Here is a 24,084-nt window from a genome sequence, read left to right on the forward strand (position 1 = left end):
AAGGGGGCACCGCACACGGCTAAGAATATCATCACGTGGATCAACTTGTGTGTCTAGGGGTGCCCCCTGCCCCCGTATATAAAGGATCAAGGGGAGGAGGCCGGCCGGCCCCTATGGCGCGCCAAGGAGGAATCCTCCTCCTAGTAGGAGTAGGACTCCTACTAGGAGGGGGAAAGAAGTGGGGAGGGAGAAGGAAAGGGGGGCGCCGCCCCCCCTTTCCTAGTCCAATTCGGACCGGGGGGAGGAGGTGCGTGGCCCACCTTTGGCTGCCCCTCTCTCTCTCCACTAAGGCCCATATGGCCCATTACTTCTTCCGGGGGGGTTCCGGTAACCCTCCAGCTCTCCGGTTTTCTCCGAAATCACCCGGAACACTTCCGGTGTCCGAATATAGCCATCCAATATATCAATCTTTATGTCTCGACCATTTCGAGACTCATCGTCATGTCCGTGATCACATTCGGGACTCCGAACTAACTTCGGTACATCAAAACTCATAAACTCATAATATAACTATCATCGAAACCTTAAGCGTGCGGACCCTATGGGTTCGAGAACAATGTAGACATGACCGAGACACGTCTCCGGTCAATAACCAATAGCGGAACCTGGATGCTCATATTGGCTCCTACATATTCTATGAAGATCTTTATCGGTCAGACCGCATAACAACATATGTTGTTCCCTTTGTCATCGGTATGTTACTTGCCCGAGATTCGATCGTCGGTATCTCAATACCTAGTTCAATATCGTTACCGACAAGTCTCTTTACTCGTTCCGTAATACATCATCTCGCAACTAACTCATTAGTTGCAATGCTTGCAAGGCTTATGTGATGTGCATTACCGAGAGGGCCCAGAGATACCTCTCCGACAATAGGAGTGACAAATCCTGATCTCGAAATACGCCAACCCAACATGTACCTTTGGAGACACCTGTCGAGTACCTTTATAATCACCCATTTACGTTGTGACGTTTGGTAGCACACAAAGTGTTCCTCCGGCAAACGGGAGTTGCATAATCTCATAGTCATAGGAACATGTATAAGTTATGAAGAAATCAATAGCAACATACAAAACGATCGGGTGCTAAGCTAATGGAATGGGTCATGTCAATCAGATCATTCACCTAATGATGTGATCCCGTTAATCAAATAACAACTCTTTGTTCATGGTTAGGAAACATAACCATCTTTGATTAACCATCTTTGTTCATGGTTAGGAAACATGTACCTTGCAAATCTCTATGTCTCCCACCTGGACTAGATCCCGGATGGAATTGAAGCGTCTCTTGATGTGTTTGGTCCTTTTGTGCAATCTGGATTCCTTTGCCAAGGCAATTGCACCAGTATTGTCACAAAAGATTTTCATTGGACCCGATGCACTAGGTATGACACCTAGATCGGATATGAACTCCTTCATCCAAACTCCTTCATTTGCTGCTTCCGAAGCAGCTATGTACTCCGCTTCACATGTAGATCCCGCCACAACGCTTTGTTTAGAACTGCACCAACTGACAGCTCCATCGTTTAATGTAAACACGTATCCGGTTTGCGATTTAGAATCGTCCGGATCAGTGTCAAAGCTTGCATCAACGTAACCTTTTACGATGAGCTCTTTGTCACCTCCATATATGAGAAACATATCCTTAGTCCTTTTCAGGTATTTCAGGATGTTCTTGACCGCTGTCCAGTGATCCACTCCTGGATCACTTTGGTACCTCCCTGCTAGACTTATAGCAAGGCACACATCAGGTCTGGTACACAACATTGCATACATGATAGAGCCTATGGTTGAAGCATAGGGAACATCTTTCATTTTCTCTCTATCTTCTGAAGTGGTCGGGCATTGAGTCTTACTCAACTTCACACCTTGTAACACAGGCAAGAACCCTTTCTTTGCTTGATCCATTTTGAACTTCTTCAAAACTTTGTCAAGGTATGTGCTTTGTGAAAGTCCAATTAAGCGTCTTGATCTATCTCTATAGATCTTAATGCCTAATATGTAAGCAGCTTCACCGAGGTCTTTCATTGAAAAACACTTATTCAAGTATCCCTTTATGCTATCCAGAAATTCTATATCATTTCCAATTAGTAATATGTCATCCACATATAATATCAGAAATGCTACAGAGCTCCCACCCACTTTCTTGTAAATACAAGCTTCTCCAAAAGTCTGTATAAAACCAAATGCTTTGATCATACTATCAAAGCGTTTATTCCAACTCCGAGAGGCTTGCACCAGTCCATAAATGGATCGCTGGGGCTTGCACACTTTGTTAGCTCCCTTTGGATCGACAAAACCTTCTGGTTGCATCATATACAACTCTTCTTCCAGAAATCCATTCAGGAATGCAGTTTTGACATCCATCTGCCAAATTTCATAATCATAAAATGCGGCAATCGCTAACATGATTTGGACAGACTTAAGCATCGCTACGGGTGAGAAGGTCTCATCATAGTCAATCCCTTGAACTTGCCGAAAACCTTTTGCGACAAGTCGAGCTTTGTAGACAGTAATATTACCGTCAGCGTCAGTCTTCTTCTTGAAGATCCATTTATTCTCAATTGCTTGCCGATCATCGGGCAAGTCAACCAAAGTCCATACTTTGTTCTCATACATGGATCCCATCTCAGATTTCATGGCTTCAAGCCATTTTGCGGAATCTGGGCTCACCATCGCTTCTTCATAGTTCGTAGGTTCATCATGATCTAGTAGCATGACTTCTAGAACAGGATTACCGTACCACGCTGGCGCGGATCTCACTCTGGTTGATCTACGAGGTTCAGTAGTATCTTGTTCTGAAGTTTCATGATCATCATCATTAGCTTCCTCACTAACTGGTGTAGGTGTCACAGAAACAGGTTTTTGTGATGTACTACTTTCCAGTAAGGGAGTAGGTACAGTTACTGTTGGGGGAACGCAGTAATTTCAAAAAATTTCCTACGCACACGCAAGATCATGGTGATGCATAGCAACGAGAGGGGAGAGTGTTGTCTACGTACCCACGCAGACCGACTGCGGAAGCGTTGACGCAACATAGAGGAAGTAGTCGTACGTCTTCCCGATCCGACCGATCCAAGCACTGTTACTCCGGCACCTCCGAGTTCTTAGCACACGTACAGCTCGATGACGATCCCCGGGCTCCGATCCAGCAAAGCGTCGGGGAGGAGTTCCGTCAGCACGACGGCATGGTGACGATCTTGATGTTCTATTGTCGCAGGGCTTCGCCTAAGCACCGCTACAATATGATCGAGGTGGAATATGGTGGCAGGGGGCATCGCACACGGCTAAGGAACGATCTCAAGGATCAACTTGTGTGTCTAGAGGTGCCCCTGCCCCCATATATAAAGGATCCAAGGGGGAGGGGGCGGCCGGCCAGGAGGAGGGTGCAGGAGGAGTCCTACTCCTACCGGGAGTAGGACTCCCCCCCAATCCTAGTTGGAATAGGATTCCCCGAGGGGGAAAGAGAGAAAGGGGGGCCGGCCACCTCTCCTTGTCCTAATAGGACTAGGGGAGGGGGGAGTGAAGGAAATATGCCCTAGAGGCAATAATAAAGTTATTATTTATTTCCTTATATCATGATAATTGTTTATTATTCATGCTAGAATTGTATTAACCGGAAACATAATACATGTGTGAATACATAGACAAACAGAGTGTCACTAGTATGCCTCTACTTAACTAGCTCGTTGATCAAAGATGGTTAAGTTTCCTAGCCATTGACATGGATTGTCATTGGATTAACGGGATCACATCATTAGGAGAATGATGTGATTGACATGACCCATTCCGTTAGCTTAGCACACGATCGTTTAAGTATGTTGCTATTGCTTTCTTCATGACTTATACATGTTCCTATGACTATGAGATTATGCAACTCCCGTTTACCGGAGGAACACTTTGTGTGCTACCAAACGTCACAACGTAACTGGGTGATTATAAAGGTGCTCCATAGGTGTCTCCGAAGGTACTTGTTGGGTTGGCGTATTTCGAGATTAGGATTTGTCACTCCGATTGTCGGAGAGGTATCTCTGGACCCTCTCGGTAATGCACATCACATAAGCCTTGCAAGCATTGCAACTAATGAGTTAGTTGTGAGATGATGTATTACGGAACGAGTAAAGAGACTTGACGGTAACGAGATTGAACTAGGTATTGAAATACCGACGATCGAATCTCGGGCAAGTAACATACCGATGACAAAAGGAACAACGTATGTTGTTATGCGGTCTGACCGATAAAGATCTTCGTAGAATATGTAGGAGCCAATATGGGCATCCAGGTCCCGCTATTGGTTATTGACCGGAGACGTGTCTCGGTCATGTCTACATTGTTCTCGAACCCGTAGGGTCCGCACGCTTAAGGTTACGATGACAGTTATATTATGAGTTTATGCATTTTGATGTACCGAAGGTTGTTCGGAGTCCCGGACATGATCACGGACATGACGAGGAGTCTCGAAATGGTCGAGACATAAAGATTGATATATTGGAAGCCTATGTTTGGATATCGGAAGTGTTCCGGGTGAAATCGGGATTTTACCGGAGTACCGGGAGGTTACCGGAACCCCCCAGGAGCTATATGGGCCTTAGTGGGCTTTAGTGGAAAGGATAAAGGGGCAGCCCAAGGTGGCTGTGCGCCTCCCCCCTTCCCCTAGTCCTATTAGGACTAGGAGAGGTAGCCGGCCCCCTCTCTCTTTCCCTCCTCCGCGAATCCTATTCCAACTAGGATTGGGGGGGGGGGGGAATCCTACTCCCAGAGGGAGTAGGACTCTTCTGGCGCGCCTCCTATGGCCGGCCAGCCTCCCCCCTCTAGTCCTTTATATACTGAGGCAGAGGCACCCCAGAAACACATAAGTTGATCCACGTGATCTATTCCTTAGCCGTGTGCGGTGCACCCAGCCACCATATTCCTCGATAATACTGTAGCGGAGTTTAGGCGAAGCCCTGCTGCTGTAGTGCATCAAGATCGTCACGACGCCGTCATGCCGACGGAACTCTTCCCCGACACTTTGCTGGATCGGAGTCCGGGGATTGTCATCGAGATGAACGTGTGCTCGAACTCGGAGGTGCCGTAGTTTCGGTACTTAATCGGTTGGATCGTGAAGACGTACGACTACTTCCTCTACGTTGCGTCAACGCTTCTGCAGTCGGTCTGCGTGGGTACATAGACAACACTCTCCCCTCTCGTTGCTATGCATCACATGATCTTGCGTGTGCGTAGGAATTTTTTTGAAATTAATACGAAACCCAACAGTGGTATCAGAGCCTAGGTTATTTATGTTGATGTTATATGCACGAGTAGAACACAAGTGAGTTGTGGGCGATATAAGTCATACTGCCTACCAGCATGTCATACTTTGGTTTGGCGGCATTGTTGGACGAGACGACTCGGACCAACATTACGCTTATGCTTACGCGAGACCGGTTCCCCCGACGTGCTTTGCACATAGGTGGCTTGCGGGCGACAGTCTCTCCAACTTTAGTTGAACCAAGTATGGCTACGCCCGGTCCTTGCGAAGGTTAAAACGGAGTCTATTTGACAAACTATCGTTGTGGTTTTGATGCGTAGGTGAGATTGGTTCTTGCTTAAGCCCGTAGCAGCCACGTAAAACTTGCAACAACAAAGTAGAGGACGTCGAACTTGTTTTTGCAGGGCATGTTGTGATGTGATATGGTCAAGGCATGATGCTAAATTTTATTGTATGAGATGATCATGTTTTGTAACCGAGTTATCGGCAACTGGCAGGAGCCATATGGTTGTCGCTTTATTGTATGCAATGCAATCGCGATGTAATGCTTTACTTTATTACTAAGCGGCAGTGATAGTCGTGGAAGCATAAGATTGGCGAGACGACAACGATGCTACGATGGAGATCAAGGTGTCGCGCCAGTGACGATGGTGATCATGATGATGCTTCGGAGATGGAGATCACAAGCACAAGATGATGATGGCCATATCATATCACTTATATTGATTGCATGTGATGTTTATCTTTTTATGCATCTTATCTTGCTTTGATTGACGGTCGCATTATAAGATGATCTCTCACTAAATTATCAAGAAGTGTTCTCCCTGTGTATGCACCGTTGCCAAAGTTCGTCGTGCCCAGACACCACGTGATGATCGGGTGTGATAAGCTCTACGTCCATCTACAACGGGTGCAAGCCAGTTTTTGCACACGCAGAATACTCAGGTTAAACTTGACGAGCCTAGCATATGCAGATATGGCCTCGGAACACGGAGACCGAAAGGTCGAGCGTGAATCATATAGTAGATATGATCAACATAACGATGTTCACCATTGAAAACTACTCCATCTCACGTGATGATCGGTTATGGTTTAGTTGATTTGGATCACATAATCACTTAGAAGATCGGAGGGATGTCTATCTAAGTGGGAGTTCTTAAGTAATTTGATTAAGTGAACTTAAACTTATCATGAACTTAGTACCTGATAGTATCTTGCTTGTTTATGTTGATTGTAGATAGATGGCTCATGCTGTTGTTCCGTTGAATTTTAATGCGTTCCTTGAGAAAGCAAAGTTGAAAGATGATGGTAGCAATTACATGGACTGGGTTCGTAACTTGAGGATTATCCTCATTGCTGAACAGAAGAATTACATCTTGGAAGCACCGTTGGGTGCCAGGCCTGCTGCTGGAGCAACACCAGATGTTATGAACATCTGGCAGAGCAAAGCTGATGACTACTCGATAGTTCAGTGTGCCATGCTTTATGGCTTAGAATCGGGACTTCAACGACGTTTTGAACGTCATGGAGCATATGAGATGTTCCAGGAGTTGAAGTTAATATTTCAAGCAAATGCCCGGATTGAGAGATATGAAGTCTCCAATAAATTCTATAGCTGCAAGATGGAGGAGAATAGTTCTGTTAGTGAACATATACTCAAAATGTCTGGGTATCATAATCACTTGACTCAACTGGGAGTTAATCTTCCTGTTGGTAGTGTCATTGACAGAGTTCTTCAATCACTGCCACCAAGCTACAAAAGCTTCGTGATGAACTATAACATGCAAGGGATGGATAAGACAATTCCCGAGCTCTTCGCAATGCTAAAGGCTGTGGAGGTAGAAATCAAGAAGGAGCATCAAGTGTTGATGGTCAACAAGACCGCCAGTTTCAAGAAAAAGGGCAAAGGGAAGAAGAAGGGGAACTTCAAGAAGAACAGTAAGCAAGTTGCTACTCAGGAGAAGAAACCCAAGTCTGGACCTAAGCCTGAAACTGAGTGCTTCTACTACAAGCAGACTGGTCACTGGAATCGGAACTGCCCCAAGTATTTGGCGGATAAGAAGGATGGCAAGGTGAACAAAGGTATATGTGATATACATGTTATTGATGTGTACCTTACTAGAGCTCGCAGTAGCACCTGGGTATTTGATACTGGTTGTGTTGCTAATATTTGCAACTCGAAACAGGGACTATGGAATAAGCGGGCACTAGCAAAGGACGAGGTGACGATGCGCGTGGGAAACGGTTCCAAAGTCGATGTGATCGCGGTCGGCACGCTACCTCTACATCTACCTTCGGGATTAATATAGACCTATATAATTGTTATTTGGTGCCAGCGTTAAGCATGAACATTATATCTGGATCTTGTTTAATGCGAGACGGTTATTCATTTAAATCAGAGAATAATGGTTGTTCTATTTATATGAGTAATATCTTTTATGGTCATGCACTTTTGAAGAGTGGTCTATTTTTGATGAATCTCGATAGTAGTGATACACATATTCATAATGTTGAAGCCAAAAGATACAGAGTTGATAATTAAAGTGCAAATTATTTGTGGCACTGTCGTTTAGGTCATATCGGTGTAAAGCGCATGAAGAAACTCCATACTGATGGACTTTTGGAACCACTTGATTATGAATCACTTGGTACTTGCGAACCGTGCCTCATGGGCAAGATGACTAAAACACCGTTCTCCGGTACTATGGAGAGAGCAACAGATTTGTTGGAAATCATACATACCGATGTATGTGGTCCGATGAATATTGAGGCTCGTGGCGGATATCGTTATTTTCTCACCTTCACAGATGACTTGAGCAGATATGGGTATATCTACTTAATGAAACATAAATCTGAAACATTTGAAAAGTTCAAAGAATTTCAGAGTGAAGTTGAAAATCATCGTAACAAGAAAATAAAGTTTCTACGATCTGATCGGGGAGGAGAATATTTGAGTTACGTGTTTGGTGTACATTTGAAAAATTGTGGAATAGTTTCGCAACTCACGCCACCCAGAACACCACAGCATAATGGTGTGTCCGAACGTCGTAATCGTACTTTACTAGATATGGTGCGATCTATGATGTCTCTTACTAATTTACCGCTATCATTTTGGGGTTATGCTTTAGAGACGGCCGCATTCACGTTAAATAGGGCACCATCAAAATCCGTTGAGACGCCTTTTGAACTGTGGTTTGGCAAGAAACCAAAGTTGTCGTTTCTTAAAGTTTGGGGCTGCGATGCTTATGTGAAAAAGCTTCAACCTGATAAGCTCGAACCCAAATCGGAGAAATGTGTCTTCATAGGATACCCAAAGGAGACTGTTGGGTACACCTTCTATCACAGATCCGAAGGCAAGACATTCCTTGCTAAGAATGGATCCTTTCTAGAGAAGGAGTTTCTCTCGAAAGAAGTGAGTGGGAGGAAAGTAGAACTTGACGAGGTAACTGTACCTGCTCCTTTATTGGAAAGTAGCACATCACAGAAAACTGTTTCTGCGACACCTACACCAATAAGTGAGAAAGCTAATGATGATGATCATGAAACTTCAGATCAAGATACTACTGAACCTCGTAGATCAACCAGAGTAAGATCCGCGTCAGAGTGGTACGGTAATCCTGTTCTGGAAATCATGCTACTAGATCATGATGAACCTACGAACTATGAAGAAGCGATGGTGAGCCCAGATTCCGCAAAGTGGCTTGAAGCCATGAAATCTGAGATGGGATCCATGTATGAGAACAAAGTATGGACTTTGGTTGACTTGCCCAATGATCGGCAAGCAATTGAGAATAGATGGATCTTCAAGAAGAAGACTGACGCTGATGGTAATGTTACTGTCTACAAAGCTCGACTTGTCGCAATAGGTTTTCGACAAGTTCAAGGGGTTGACTACGATGAGACCTTCTCACCCGTAGCGATGCTTAAGTCTGTCCGAATCATGTTAGCAATTGCCGCATTTTATGATTATGAAATTTGGCAGATGGATGTCAAAACTGCATTCCTGAATGGATTTCTGGAAGAAGAGTTGTATATGATGCAACCGGAAGGTTTTGTCGATCCAAAGGGAGCTAACAAAGTGTGCAAGCTCCAGCGATCCATTTATGGACTGGTGCAAGCCTCTCGGAGTTGGAATAAACATTTTGATAGTGTGATCAAAGCATTTGGTTTTATACAGACTTTTGGAGAAGCCTGTATTTACAAGAAAGTGAGTGGGAGCTCTGTAGCATTTCTGATATTATATGTGGATGACATATTGCTGATTGGAAATGATATAGAATTTCTGGATAGCATAAAGGGATACCTGAATAAGAGTTTTTCGATGAAAGACCTCGGTGAAGCTGCTTACATATTAGGCATAAAGATCTATAGAGATAGATCAAGACGCTTAATTGGACTTTCACAAAGCACATACCTTGACAAGATTTTGAAGAAGTTCAAAATGGATCAAGCAAAGAAAGGGTTCTTGCCTGTGTTACAAGGTGTGAAGTTGAGTCAGACTCAATGCCCGACCACTGCAGAAGATAGAGAGAAAATGAAAGATGTTCCCTATGCTTCAGCCATAGGCTCTATCATGTATGCAATGCTGTGTACCAGACCTGATGTGTGCCTTGCTATAAGTTTAGCAGGGAGGTCCCAAAGTAATCCAGGAGTGGATCACTGGACAGCGGTCAAGAACATCCTGAAATACCTGAAAAGGACTAAGGATATGTTTCTCATGTATGGAGGTGACAAAGAGCTCACCGTAAAAGGTTACGTTGATGCAAGCTTTGACACTGATCCGGACGATTCTAAATCGCAAACCGGATACGTGTTTACATTAAACAGTGGAGCTGTCAGTTGGTGCAGTTCTAAACAAAGCGTCGTAGCGGGATCTACATGTGAAGCGGAGTACATAGCTGCTTCAGAAGCAGCAAACGAAGGAGTCTGGATGAAGGAGTTCATATCCGATCTAGGTGGCATACCTAGTGCATCGGGTCCAATGAAAATCTTTTGTGACAATACTGGTGCAATTGCCTTGGCAAAGGAATCCAGATTGCACAAAAGGACCAAACACATCAAGAGACGCTTCAATTCCAACCGGGATCTAGTCCAGGTGGGAGACATAGAGATTTGCAAGGTACATACGGATCTGAATGTTGCAGACCCGTTGACTAAGCCTCTTCCACGAGCAAAACATGATCAGCACCAAAGCTCCATGGGTGTTAGAATCATTACAGTGTAATCTAGATTATTGACTCTAGTGCAAGTGGGAGACTGAAGGAAATATGCCCTAGAGGCAATAATAAAGTTATTATTTATTTCCTTATATCATGATAAATGTTTATTATTCATGCTAGAATTGTATTAACCAGAAACATAATACATGTGTGAATACATAGACAAACAGAGTGTCACTAGTATGCCTCTACTTGACTAGCTCGTTAATCAAAGATGGTTATGTTTCCTAACCATGAACAAAGAGTTGTTATTTGATTAACTAGGTCACATCATTAGTTGAATGATCTGATTGACATGACCCATTCCATTAGCTTAGCACCCGATCGTTTAGTATGTTGCTATTGCTTTTCTTCATGACTTATACATGTTCCTATGACTATGAGATTATGCAACTCCCGTTTACCGGAGGAACACTTTGGGTACTACCAAACGTCACAACGTAACTGGGTGATTATAAAGGAGTACTACAGGTGTCTCCAAAGGTAGATGTTGGGTTGGCGTATTTCGAGATTAGGATTTGTCACTCCGATTGTCGGAGAGGTATCTCTGGGCCCTCTCGGTAATGCACATCACATAAGCCTTGCAAGCATTGCAACTAATGAGTTAGTTGTGAGATGATGTATTATGGAACGAGTAAAGAGACTTGCCGGTAACGAGATTGAACTAGGTATTGAAATACCGACGATCGAATCTCGGGCAAGCAACATACCGATGACAAAAGGAACAACGTATGTTGTTATGCGGTCTGACCGATAAAGATCTTCGTAGAATATGTAGGAGCCAATATGGGCATCCAGGTCCCGCTATTGGTTATTGACTGGAGACGTGTCTCGGTCATGTCTACATTGTTCTCGAACCCGTAGGGTCCGCACGCTTAAGGTTACGATGACAGTTATATTATGAGTTTATGCATTTTGATGTACCGAAGGTTGTTCGGAGTCTCGGATATGATCACGGACATGACGAGGAGTCTCGAAATGGTCGAGACATAAAGATTGATATATTGGAAGCCTATTTTTGGATATCGGAAGTGTTCCGGGTGAAATCGGGATTTTACCGGAGTACCGGGAGGTTACCGGAACCCCCCCGGGAGCTATATGGGCCTTAGTGGGCTTTAGTGGAAAGGAGAAAGGGGCAGCCCAAGGTGGCTGTGCGCCTCCCCCCTTCCCCTAGTCCTATTAGGACTAGGAGAGGTGGCCGGCCCCCGCTCTCTCTTTCCCCCCTCCGCGAATCCTATTCCAACTAGGATTGGGGGGGGGGGGAATCCTACTCCCAGAGGGAGTAGGACTCTCCTGGCGCGCCTCCTATGGCCGGCTAGCCTCCCCCCTCTAGTCCTTTATATACTGAGGCAGAGGCACCCCAGAAACACACAAGTTGATCCACGTGATCTATTCCTTAGCCGTGTGCGGTGCCCCCAGCCACCATATTCCTCGATAATACTGTAGCGGAGTTTAGGCGAAGCCCTGCTGCTGCAGTGCATCAACATCGTCACCACGCCGTCGTGCTGACGGAACTCTTCCCTGACACTTTGCTGGATCGGAGTCCGGGGATTGTCATCGAGCTGAACGTGTGCTCGAACTCGGAGGTGCCGAAGTTTCTGTACTTGATCGGTTGGATCGTGAAGATGTACGACTACTTCCTCTACGTTGCGTCAACGCTTCCGCAGTCGGTCTGCGTGGGTACGTAGACAACACTCTCCCCTCTCGTTGCTATGCATCACATGATCTTGCGTGTGCGTAGGAATTTTTTTGAAATTACTACGAAACCCAACAGGGAGGCGCGCGGCCCACCTTGGGCTGCCCCTTTCTCCTTTCCACTAAAGCCCACTAAGGCCCATATAGCTCCCGGGGGGTTCCGGTAACCTCCCGGTACTCCGGTAAAATCTCGATTTCACGCGGAACACTTCCGATATCCAAACATAGGCTTCCAATATATCCATCTTTATGTCTCGACCATTTCGAGACTCCTCATCATGTCCGTGATCACATCCGGGACTCCGAACTAACTTCGGTACATCAAAATGCATAAACTCATAATAACTGTCATCGTAACGGTTCGAGAACAATGCAGACATGACTGAGACACATCTCCGGTCAATAACCAATAGCGGGACCTGGATGCCCATATTGGCTCCTACATATTCTACGAAGATCTTTATCGGTCAGACCGCATAACAACATACGTTGTTCCCTTTGTCATCAGTATGTTACTTGCCCGATATTCGATCGTCGGTATCCAATACCTAGTTCAATCTCGTTACCGGCAAGTCTCTTTACTCGTTCCATAATACATCATCTCACAACTAACATATTAGTTGTAATGCTTGCAAGGCTTATGTGATGTGCATTACCGAGAGGGCCCAGAGATACCTCTCCGACAATCGGAGTGACAAAACCTAATCTCGAAATACGCCAACCCAACATGTACCTTTGGAGACACCTATGGTACTCCTTTATAATCACCTAGTTACGTTGTGACGTTTGGTAGCACCCAAAGTGTTCCTCCGGTAAACGGGAGTTGCATAATCTCATAGTTATAGGAACATGTATAACTCATGAAGAAAGCAATAGCAACATACTAAACGATCGAGTGCTAAGCTAATGGAATGGGTCACGTCAATCAGATCATTCACTTAATGATGTGATCCCGTTAATCAAATAACAACTCCTTGTTTATGGTTAGGAAACATAACCATCTTTGATTAACGAGCTAGTCAAGTAGAGGCATACTAGTGACACTCTGTTTGTCTATGTATTCACACATGTATTATGTTTCCGGTTAATACAATTCTAGCATGAATAATAAACATTTATCATGATATAAGGAAATAAATAATAACTTTATTATTGCCTCTAGGGCATATTTCCTTCAGTCTCCCACTTGCACTAGAGTCAATAATCTAGTTCACATCGCCATGTGATTCAACACTAAGAGTTCACATCACCATGTGATTAACACCCATAGTTCACATCGTCATGTGACCTATACCCAAAGGGTTTACTAGAGTCAATAATCTAGTTCACATCATTTATGTGATTAACACCCAAAGAGTACTAAGGTGTGATCATGTTTTGCTTGTGAGATAATTTTAGTCAACGGGTCTGTCACATTCAGATCCGTAAGTATTTTGCGAATTTCTATGTCAACAATGCTCTGCACGGAGCTACTCTAGCTTATTGCTCCCACTTTCAATATGTATCTAGATCGAGACTTAGAGTCATCCAGATCGGTGTCAAAACTTGAATCGATGTAACTCTTTACGACGAACCTTTTGTCACCTCCATAATCGAGAAACATATCCTTATTCCACTAAGGATAACTTTGACCGCTGTCCAGTGATCTACTCCTAGATCACCATTGTACTCCCTTGCTTAACTCAGTGTAGGGTATACAATAGATCTGGTACACATCATGGCATACTTTATAGAACCTATGGCTGAGGCATAGGGAATGACTTTCATTCTCTTTCTATCTTCTGCCGTGGTCGGGCTTTGAGTCTTACTCAACTTCACACCTTGTAACACAGGCAAGAAACCTTTTCTTTGACTGTTCCATTTTGAACTACTTCAAAATCTTGTCAAGGTATGTAATCATTGAAAAAACTTATCAAGTGTCTTGATCTATCTCTATAGATCTTGATACTCAATATGTAAGCAGCTTCACCGAGGTCTTTCTTTGAAAAACTCCTTTCAAACACTCCTTTATGCTTTGCAGAATAATTCTACATTATTTCTGATCAACAATATGTCATCCACATATACTTATCAGAAATGTTGTAGTGCTCCCACTCACTTTCTTGTAAATACAGGCTTCACCGCAAGTCTGTATAAAACTATATGCTTTGATCAACTTATCAAAGCGTATATTCCAACTCCGAGATTCTTGCACCAGTCCATAAATGGATCGCTGGAGCTTGCATATTTAGTTAACACCTTTAGGATCGACAAAACCTTCTAGTTGCATCGCATACAACTCTTCTTTAGTAAATCCATTAAGGAATGCAGTTTTGTTTATCCATTTGCAAGATTTCATAAAATGCGGCAATTGCTAACATGATTCGGACAGACATAAGCATAGATACGAGTGAGAAAATCTCATCATAGTGAACACCTTGAACTTGTCGAAAACCTTTTGCGACAATTCTAGCTTTGTAGATAGTAACACTACTATCAGCGTCCGTCTTCCTCTTGAAGATTCATTTATTTTCTATGACTTGCCGATCATCGGGCAAGTCAACCAAAGTCCATACTTTGTTCTCATACATGGATCGTATCTCAGATTTCATGGCCTCAAACCATTTCGCGGAATCTGGGCTCACCATCGCTTCTTCATAGTTCGTAGGTTCATCATGATCTAGTAGCATGACTTCTAGAACTGGATTACCGTACCACTCTGGCGTGGATCTCACTCTGGTTGATCTACGAGGTTCAGTAGTATCTTGTTATGAAGTTTCATGATCATTATCAGTAACTTCCTCACTTATTGGTGTAGGTGTCGCAGAAACAGTTTTCTGTGATGTACTACTTTCCAACAGGGGAGCAGTTACAGTTACCTCATCAAGTTCTACTTTCCTCCCACTCACTTCTTTCGAGAGAAACTCCTTCTCCAGAAAGTTTCCGAATTTAGCAACAAAAGTCTTGCCTTCGGATTTGTGATAGAAGGTGTATCCAATAGTTTCCTTTGGATATCCTATGGACACATTTCTCCGATTTGGGTTCGAGCTTATCAGGTTGAAGCTTTTTCACATAAGCATCGCAGCCCCAAACTTTCTGAAACGACAACTTCGGTTTCTTGCCAAACCACAGTTCATAAGTCGTCGTCTTAATGGATTTTGATGGTGCCCTATTTAACGTGAATGCGGCCGTCTCTAGAGCGTATCCCCAAAACGATAGCGGTAAATCAGTAAGAGACATCATAGATCGCACCATATCTAGTAAAGTACGATTACGACGTTCGGACACACCATTACGCTGTGGTGTTCCGGGTGGCGTGAGTTGCGAAACTATTCCACAATTTTTCAAATGTACACCAAACTCGTAACTCAAATATTCTCCTCCACGATCAGATCGTAGAAACTTTATTTTCTTGTTACGATGATTTTCAACTTCACTCTGAAATTCTTTGAACTTTTCAAATGTTTCAGACTTATGTTTCATTAAGTAGATATACCCGTATCTGCTTAAATCATCGGTGAAGGTGAGAAAATAACGATATCCGCCACGAGCTTCAGTATTCATCGGACCACATACATCTGTATGTATGATTTCCAACAAATCTGTTGCTCTCTCCATAGTACCGGAGAACGGTGTTTTAGTCATCTTGCCCATGAGGCACGGTTCACAAGTACCAAGCGATTCATAATCAAGTGGTTCCAAAAGCCCATCAGTATGGAGTTTCTTCATGCGCTTTACACCGATATGACCTAAACGGCAGTGCCACAAATAAGTTGCACTATCATTATCAACTCTGCATCTTTTGGCTTCAACATTATGAATATGTGTATTACTACTATCGAGATTCAATAAGAATAGCCACTCTTCAAGGGTGCATGACCATAAAAGATATTACTCATATAAATAGAACAACCATTATTCTCTGATTTAAATGAATAACCGTCTCACATTAAACAAGATCCAGATATAATGTTCATGCTCAACGCTAGCACCGAATAACAATTATTTAGGTCTAATACTAATCCCGAAGGTAGATGTAGAGGTAGCGTGCCGACCGCGATCACATCGACTTTGGAACCGTTTCCCACGCGCATCGTCACCTCGTCCTTAGCCAATCTTCGCTTAATCCGTAGTCCCTGTTTCGAGTTGCAAATATTAGCAACAGAACCAGTATCAAATACCCAGGTGCTACTGCGAGCATTAGTAAGGTACACATCAATAACATGTATATCACATATACCTTTGTTCACCTTGCCATCCTTCTTATCCGCCAAATACTTGGGGCAGTTCCGCTTCCAGTGACCAGTCTGCTTGCAGTAGAAGCACTCAGTTTCAGGCTTAGGTCCAGACTTGGGTTTCTTCTCTTGAGCAGCAACTTGCTTGCTGTTCTTTTTGAAGTTCCCCTTCTTCTTCCCTTTGCCCTTTTTCTTGAAACTAGTGGTCTTGTTGACCATCAACACTTGATGCTCCTTTTTGATTTCTACCTCCGCAGCTTTCAGCATTGCGAAGAGCTCGGGAATAGTCTTGTTCATCCCTTGCATATTATAGTTCATCACGAAGCTCTTGTAGCTTGGTGGCAGTGATTGGAGAATTCTGTGAATGACGCAATCATCTGGAAGATTAACTCCCATCTGAATCAACTGATTATTATACCCAGACATTTTGAGTATATGCTCACTGACAGAACTGTTCTCCTCCATCTTGCAGCTATAGAACTTATTGGAGACTTCATATCACTTAATTCGGGCATTTGCTTGAAATATTAACTTCAACTCCTGAAACATCTCATATGCTCCATGACGTTCAAAACATCGTTGAAGTCCCGATTCTAAGTCGTAAAGCATGGCACACTGAACTATTGAGTAGTCATCAGCTTTGCTCTGCCAGACGTTCATAACATCTGGTGTTGCTCCAGCAGCAGGCCTGGCACCCAGCGGTGCTTCCAGGACGTAATTCTTCTGTGCAGCAATGAGGATAATCCTCAAGTTACGGACCCAGTCCGTGTAATTGCTACCATCATCTTTCAACTTTGCTTTCTCAAGGAACGCATTAAAATTCAACGGAACAATAGCACGAGCCATCTATCTACAATCAACATAAACAAGCAAGATACTATCAGGGACTAAGTTCATGATAAATTTAAGTTCAATTAATCATATTACTTAAGAACTCCCACTTAGATAGACATCCCTCTAATCCTCTAAGTGATCACGAGATCCAAATCAACTAAACCATGTCCGATCATCATGTGAGATGGAGTAGTTTCATTGGTGAACATCACTATGTTGATCATATCTACTATATGATTCACGCTCGACCTTTCAGTCTCCGTGTTCCGAGGCCATATCTGTATATGCTTGGCTTGTCAAGTATAACCTGAGTATTCCGCGTGTGCAACTGTTTTGCACCCGTTGTATTTGAACGTAGAGCCTATCACACCCGATCATCACGTGGTGTCTCAGCACGAAGAACTTTCGCAACGGTGCATACTCAGGGAGAACACTTCTTGATAATTTAGTGAGAGATCATCTTATAATGCTACCGTCAATCAAAGCAAGATAAGATGCATAAAAGATAAACATCACATGCAATCAATATAAGTGATATGATATGGCAAACATCATCTTGTGCCTGTGATCTCCATCTCCGAAGCACCGTCATGATCACCATCGTCACCGGCGCAACACCTTGATCTCCATCGTAGCATCGTTGTCGTCTCGCCAATCTTATGCTTCCACGACCATCGCTATCGCTTAGTGATAAAGTAAAGCATTACATCGCGATTGCATTGCATACAATAAAGCGACAACCATATGGCTCCTGCCAGTTGCCGATAACTCGGTTACAAAACATGATCATCTCATACAATAAAATTTAGCATCATGCCTTGACCATATCACATCACAACATGCCCTGCAAAAACAAGTTAGACGTCCTCTACTTTGTTGTTGCAAGTTTTACGTGGCTGCTACGGGCTTAAGCAAGAACCAATCTCACCTACGCATCAAAACCACAACGATAGTTTGTCAAATAGACTCCGTTTTAACCTTCGCAAGGACCGGGCGTAGCCACACTTGGTTCAACTAAAGTTGGAGAGACTGTCGCCCGCAAGCCACCTATGTGCAAAGCACGTCGGGAGAACCAGTCTCGCGTAAGCGTACGCGTAATGTCGGTCCGGGTCGTCTCGTCCAACAATACCGCCGAACCAAAGTATGACATGCTGGTAGGCAGTATGACTTATATCGCCCACAACTCACTTGTGTTCTACTCGTGCATATAACATCAAACCATAAAACCTAGGCTCGGATGCCACTGTTGGGGAACACAGTAATTTCAAAATTTTTCCTACGCACACGCAAGATCATGGTGATGCATAGCAACGAGAGGGGAGAGTGTTGTCTACGTACCCACGCAGACCGACTGCGGAAGCGTTGACGCAACATAGAGGAAGTAGTCGTACGTCTTCCTGATCCGACCGATCCAAGCACCGTTACTCCGGCACCTCCGAGTTCTTAGCACACGTACAGATCAATGACGATCCCCGGGCTCCGATCCAACAAAGCGTCGGGGAGGAGTTCCGTCAGCACGACGGCGTGGTGACGATCTTGATGTTCTACTGTCGCAGGGCTTCGCCTAAGCACCGCTACAATATGATCGAGGTGGAATATGGTGGCAGGGGGCACCGCACACGGCTAAGGAACGATCTCAAGGATCAACTTGTGTGTCTAGAGGTGCCCCCTACCCCCGTATATAAAGGATCCAAGGGGGAGGGGGCGGCCGGCCAGGAGGAGGGCGCAGGAGGAGTCCTACTCCTACCGGGAGTAGGACTCCCCCCCAATCCTAGTTGGAATAGGATTCCCCGAGGGGGAAAGAGAGAGAGGGGGGCCGGCCACCTCTCCTTGTCCTAATAGGACTAGGGGAGGGGGAGGCGCGCGACCCACCTTGGGCTGCCCCTTTCTCCTTTCCACTAAAGCCCACTAAGGCCCATATAGCTCCCGGGGGGTTCCGGTAACCTCCCGGTACTCCGGTAAAATCTCGATTTCACCCGGAACACTTCCGATATCCAAACATAGGCTTCCAATATATCAATCTTTAGGTCTCGACCATTTCGAGACTCATCGTCATGTCCGTGATCACATCCGGGACTCCGAACTAACTTCGGTACATCAAAATGCATAAACTCATAATAACTGTCATCGTAACGTTAAGCGTGCGGACCCTACGGTTCGAGAACAATGCAGACATGACTGAGACACATCTCCGGTCAATAACCAATAGCGGGACCTGGATGCCCATATTGGCTCCTACATATTCTACGAAGATCTTTATCGGTCAGACCGCATAACAACATACGTTGTTCCCTTTGTCATCGGTATGTTACTTTCCCGAGATTCGATCGTCGGTATCCAATACCTAGTTCAATCTCGTTACCGGCAAGTCTCTTTACTCGTTCCATAATACATCATCTCACAACTAACATATTAGTTGTAATGCTTGCAAGGCTTATGTGATGTGCATTACCGAGAGGGCCCATAAATACCTCTCCGACAATCGGAGTGACAAAACCTAATCTCGAAATACGCCAACCCAACATGTACCTTTGGAGACACCTGTAGTACTCCTTTATAATCACCCAGTTATGTTGTGACGTTTGGTAGCACCCAAAGTGTTCCTCCGGTAAACGGGAGTTGCATAATCTCATAGTTATAGGAACATGTATAAGTCATGAAGAAAGCAATAGCAACATACCAAACGATCGGGTGCTAAGCTAATGGAATGGGTCATGTCAATCAGATCATTCACTTAATGATGTGATCCTGTTAATCAAATAACAACTCCTTGTTTATGGTTAGGAAACATAACCATCTTTGATTAACGAGCTAGTCAAGTAGAGGCATACTAGTGACACTTTGTTTGTCTATGTATTCACACATGTATTATGTTTCCGGTTAATACAATTCTAGCATGAATAATAAAAATTTATCATGATATAAGGAAATAAATAATAACTTTATTATTGCCTCTAGGGCATATTTCCTTCAGTTACCTCATCAAGTTCTACTTTCCTCCCACTCACTTCTTTCGAGAGAAACTCCTTCTCCAGAAAGTTTCCAAATTTAGCAACAAAAGTCGTGCCTTCGGATCTGTGATAGAAGGTGTATCCAATAGTTTCCTTTGGATATCCTATGAAGATACATTTCTTCGATTTGGGTTCGAGCTTATCAGGTTGAAGCTTTTTCACATAAGCATCGCAGCCCCAAACTTTCAGAAACGACAACTTTGGTTTCTTGCCAAACCACAATTCATAAGGCGTCGTCTCAATGGATTTTGATGGTGCCCTATTTAACGTGAATGCGGCCGTCTCTAGAGCGTATCCCCAAAACGATAGCGGTAAATCAGTAAGAGACGTCATAGATCGCACCATATCTAGTAAAGTACGATTACGACGTTCGGACACACCATTACGCTGTGGTGTTCCGGGTGGCGTGAGTTGCGAAACTATTCCACAATTTTTCAAATGTACACCAAACTCATAACTCAAATATTCTCCTCCATGATCAGATCGTAGGAATTTTATTTTCTTGTTACGATGATTTTCAACTTCACTCTGAAATTCTTTGAACTTTTCAAATGTTTCAGACTTGTGTTTCATTAAGTAGATATACCCATATCTGCTTAAGTCATCTGTGAAGGTGAGAAGATAAAGATATCCGCCACGAGCCTCAACGTTCATTGGACCACAACATCTGTATGTATGATTTCCAACAAATTTGTTGCTCTCTCCATAGTACCGGAGAACGGTGTTTTTGTCATCTTACCCATAAGGCACGGTTCGCAAGTACCAAGTGATTCATAATCAAGTGGTTCCAAAAGCCCATCAGTATGGAGTTTCTTCATGCGCTTTATACCGATATGACCTAAACGGCAGTGCCACAAATAAGTTGCACTATCATTATCAACTCTGCATCTTTTGGTTTCAACACTATGAATATGTGTGTCACTACTATCGAGATTCAATAAAAATAGACCACTCTTTAAGGGTGCATGACCATAAAAGATATTACTCATATAAATAGAACAACCATTATTCTCAGATTTAAATGAATAACCGTCTCGCATCAAACAAGATCCAGATATAATGTTCATGCTTAACGCTGGCACCAAATAACAATTATTTAGGTCTAATATTAATCCCGAAGGTAGATGTAGAGGTAGCGTGCCGACTGCGATCACATCGACTTTGGAACCGTTTCCCACACGCATCGTCACCTCGTCCTTAGCCAATCTTCGCTTAATCCATAGTCCCTATTTCGAGTTGCAAATATTAGCAACAAAACCAGTATCAAATACCCAGGTGCTACTGCGAGCATTAGTAAGGTACACATCAATAACATGTATATCACATATACCTTTGTTCACCTTGCCATCCTTCTTATCCGCCAAATACTTGGGGCAGTTCCGGTTCCAGTGACCAAGTCTGCTTGTAGTAGAAGCACTCAGTTTCAGGCTTAGGTCCAGGTTTGGGTTTCTTCTCTTGAGTAGCAACTTGCTTGCTGTTCTTTTTGAAGTTCCCCTTCTTCTTCCCTTTGCCCTTTTTCTTGAAACTAGTGGTCTTGTTGACCATCAACACTTGATGCTCCTTCTTGATTTCTACCTCCGCAACTTTCAGCATTGCGAAGAGCTCGGGAATAGTCTTATTCATCCCTTGCATATTATAGTTCATCACGAAGCTCTTGTAGCTTGGTGGCAGTGATTGGAGAATTCTGTCAATGACACAATCATCTGGAAGGTTAACTCCCAATTGAATCAAGTGATTATTATACCCAGACATTTTGAGTATATGCTCACTGACAGAACTGTTCTCCTCCATCTTGCAGCTATAGAACTTATTGGAGACTTCATATCTCTCAATCCGGGCATTTGCTTGAAATATTAACATCAACTCCTGGAACATCTCATATGCTCCATGACGTTAAAAACGTTGTTGAAGTCCCAATTCTAAGCCGTAAAGCATGGCACACTGAACTATCGAGTAGTCATCAGCTTTGCTCTGCCAGACGTTCATAACATCTGGTGTTGCTCCAGCAGCAGGCCTGGCACCCAGCGGTGCTTCCAGGACGTAATTCTTCTATGCAGCAATGAGGATAATCCTCAAGTTACGGACCTAGTCCGTGTAATTGCTACCATCATCTTTCAACTTTGCTTTCTCAAGGAACGCATTAAAATTCAACGGAACAACAGCACGAGCCATCTATCTACAATCAAGTATAAACAAGCAAGATACTATCAGGTACTATGTTTCATGATAAATTTAGGTTCAATTAGTTTACTTAAAGAACTCTCACTTAGATAGACATCCCTCTAATCCTCTAAGTGATTACGTGATCCAAATCAACTAAACCATGTCCGATCATCACGTGAGATGGAGTAGTTTCATTGGTGAACATCATTATGTTGATCATATCTACTATATGATTCACGCTCGACCTTTCGGTCTCCGTGTTCCGAGGCCATATCTGTATATGCTTGGCTCGTCAAGTATAACCTGAGTATTCCGCGTGTGCAACTGTTTTGCACCCGTTGTATTTGAACGTAGAGCCTATCACACCCGATCATCGTGTGGTGTCTCAACACGAAGAACTTTCGCAACGGTGCATACTCAGGGAGAACACTTCTTGATAATTAGTGAGAGATCATCTTATAATGCTACCGTCAATCAAAGCAAGATAAGATGCATAAAAGATAAACATCACATGCAATCAATATAAGTGATATGATATGGCCATCATCATCTTGTGCTTGTGATCTCCATCTTCGAAGCACCGTCGTGATCACCATCGTCACCGGCGCGACACCTTGATCTCCATCGTAGCATCGTTGTCGTCTCGCCAATCTTATGCTTCCACGACTATCGCTACCGCTTAGTGATAAAGTAAAGCATTACAGCGTGATTGCATTGCATACAATAAAGCGACAACCATATGGCTCCTGCCAGTTGCCGATAACTCGGTTACAAAACATGATCATCTCATACAATAAAATTTAGCATCATGTCTTGACCATATCACATCACAACATGCCCTGCAAAAACAAGTTAGACGTCCTCTACTTTGTTGTTGCAAGTTTTACGTGGCTGCTACGGGCTTAAGCAAGAACCAATCTTACCTACGCATCAAAACCACAACGATAGTTTGTCAAGTTGGTGTTGTTTTAACCTTCGCAAGGACCGGGCGTAGCCACACTCGGTTCAACTAAAGTTGGAGAAACTGTCATCCGCAAGCCACCTATGTGCAAAGCACGTCGGGAGAACAGGTCTCGCGTAAGCATACGCGTAATGTCGGTCCGGGCCGCTTCGTCCAACAATACCGCCGAACCAAAGTATGACATGCTGGTAAGTAGTATGACTTATATCGCCCACGACTCACTTGTGTTCTACTCGTGCATATAACATCAACATATAAAACCTAGGCTCGGATGCCACTGTTGGGGAACGTAGTAATTTCAAAAAATTTCCTACGCACACGCAAGATCATGGTGATGCATAGCAACGAGAGGGGAGAGTGTGATCTACGTACCCTTGTAGACCGACAGCAGAAGCGTTAGCACAACGCGGTTGGTGTAGTCGTACGTCTTCACGGCCCGACCGATCAAGCACCGAAACTACGACACCTCCGAGTTTTAGCACACGTTCAGCTCGATGACGATCCCCGGACTCTGATCCAGCAAAGTGTCGGGGAAGAGTTCCGTCAGCACGACGGCGTGGTGACGATCTTGATGTACTATCGTCGCAGGGCTTCGCCTAAGCACCGCTACAATGTTATCGAGGATTATGGTGGAAGGGGGCACCGCACACGGCTAAGAATATGATCACGTGGATCAACTTGTGTGTCTAGGGGTGCCCCCTGCCCCCGTATATAAAGGATCAAGGGGAGGAGGCCGG

Source organism: Triticum dicoccoides, chromosome 1A, assembly GCF_002162155.2.
Source record: "Triticum dicoccoides isolate Atlit2015 ecotype Zavitan chromosome 1A, WEW_v2.0, whole genome shotgun sequence".
NCBI classification, from domain to species: domain Eukaryota; kingdom Viridiplantae; phylum Streptophyta; class Magnoliopsida; order Poales; family Poaceae; genus Triticum; species Triticum dicoccoides.